At 36.8% G+C, this 2,186-nt stretch overlaps 1 long non-coding RNA gene across 1 annotated transcript in view; it reads left to right on the plus strand.

The window, feature by feature from the left end:
* The window catches only part of LOC111948243 (uncharacterized), a 79,481-nt gene that overhangs the window by 66,419 nt on the left and 10,876 nt on the right, over positions 1 to 2,186 (plus strand). The window lies entirely within an intron of this gene.

Raw genomic sequence — 2,186 nt, forward strand, 5'->3', positions numbered from 1 at the left:
TTACAAAAAGGGTTAAGACGAATCAAATTCTCGCTGTTCATCTCTCAGATGATTGTTCAGATTTAGAGATTGGGAGTAATGTGGTAACAAGAATCTAATCTGTCATTTGGGATTTGTTTTTTATATTATGACCAAATAAAAACTGTCTCAGAGACGAAAGTCGCTCATTTCTTCACATAAAAAAATTCAGATGCTAAAACAAATATATTTTTATATCGTCTGGATACGTTAGAAACAATATATAAATGTATTACAGCTGAATGAGGAGTTTACTTCACAAAACTACAAATATATTTTGTCAAAAGGTTCTCGTCCTTTGCTTGTTTTCTTTGTTGAGTCAGTTTCATCAAATGACCGCTAGATGTCACTCTTTCTCCTTATAGTGTGCCTGTTTCAATTTCCCTCTGAGCAAAAACTAAAAAAACTCCTGCAGTTCTACAGTCTTTCCATCCCTGGTCATCCGGTATCCCTAACCTGAGTCTTTCATTAGTAACTTTATGATTTTGTTTTTTGTCTAACACACCTGCATTCACAGTAGAACATTCAGGGGAAGAGCATTTAATGACCACAATTGGTCAAAACTGGATCAAAAAGCAAATGAACATATTGTCAGATAACAAACGTAAACTAAAGATCAAACTGAGGGTAAGATAAGACAGGAACTGTGCTCTGTGTGCCCACAAGCTTTGTTTTTTTTTTTTTTCAGTTCAGCTGTGTGTTTGGTTAACATCTGTGTTCAGACCAGGATTGTTGTGAGCAATGGACAAAAGATGGACTAAGCTAACAATTGTGTGAAGGCGCAGTGTGAGTAGACCCTTAACATTGGAGAAACCACAAACATGCATTCACTACTGGGCGGTCCTGTCCGTCACCTCCTGTTCACACATGACTTCCAGACAATGCTGAGGACTCACTTTGGTGTTTGACAGCCTCTATGGCTGCTGTTCACACTTTACCCCATAGAGTCTCTTGAAAACACACATTCCAAAGAAGGTGCCGGGTCAGTGCTGACTAAAGGACATGTGGGGTTGCTCAGCCTGGAATGTCAACTCTGAGCAGACTACTGGTTCTGACAGCATCAATTTGTTGTTTCCAAGGAAACGTAGAAACACAGCTCCTTGATACTCTCAGGACTTTATTTATACTCCGTCTTTTTTGTTGTTTTGTTATAACCACAAAACTAATAGTAGTTTTGGAAAACTATGAATATAGAAAAAGACACTCCAAGTGTTTGTTGGTCTCTGTGGGTAGAGAAAGATAAACAGAATTTCAACGAGAAACTTGAAGATACATCATTAGCTGCACCCAGCTATAACATATTTGGTGTATTAGCACATAGCTAAGAATTTGTTAGTGTGTTAATACACCAAATATGTAGCGATCATACAGTTGGGGTATGTCCGATTACCACCCTAACCCCTATATAGGCATTATCTAGTGCGTTTGCCATGTTGTAGTGCTGTCTGAATCTACAATTCCCAAATCCAGTGCCCTGGAAATTTCCCAGAAGTCTGTGCGAAAAACCAGTGGGCTTTGATGCTTACTAGATCGGCGAATATAGACCACAATGCAGTGCGTCGGAACATTTTTCACCAAAATTTTTTATTTTAAATGTATTTTTTAATAAACCATCAACGTTTTTATCTTCAGAAGACAGTGGACTCATAAATAATCGTCGCAAAACACTCATCTTAATTAGATTTTAACTTCTTATTGGCCGCAGTTTAAAAAAAAAGTCCCTCCAATATTTAATACGATTCCAGTATGGTCAAAATTGTGGAAGAATTGAGTAGTTTTCCTGAAGAATATTGAGTGCAGTGGAACAAGTTTAGTGTCATTTTAAAGAAAACGATTACAAGATGAATTTTTACAGTGCGGTGAAAGGATTTTCGGGTTAGCTTGTAAAACATTACAATCAATAATTAGTTTAAAATGACATTTGTCTATGAAAATTACTGAAAAGACAACAACCGATGAAGTCAGTATTTCTGTTGTTGTGCGCTGGAAATTCAGTAGAATTCCTAGGATGAAATTGCTACCTATTTGTGTTTCTCTTCATTTTTGTCTGCAAGCTTAGTCTAAGTGAATGAAGTGAATGAAATGCTAAGTTTTTGAAGCAAATCAGGACCAATGGGGTCCTTAACTAGAAAAGGAAATTTAATTGGAAATGAGTGGATAAAACGACA

This window comes from Oryzias latipes, chromosome 11 (assembly GCF_053564925.1).
Source record: "Oryzias latipes strain Hd-rR chromosome 11, Olatipes_Hd-rR_3.1".
In the NCBI taxonomy this organism is placed as follows: domain Eukaryota; kingdom Metazoa; phylum Chordata; class Actinopteri; order Beloniformes; family Adrianichthyidae; genus Oryzias; species Oryzias latipes.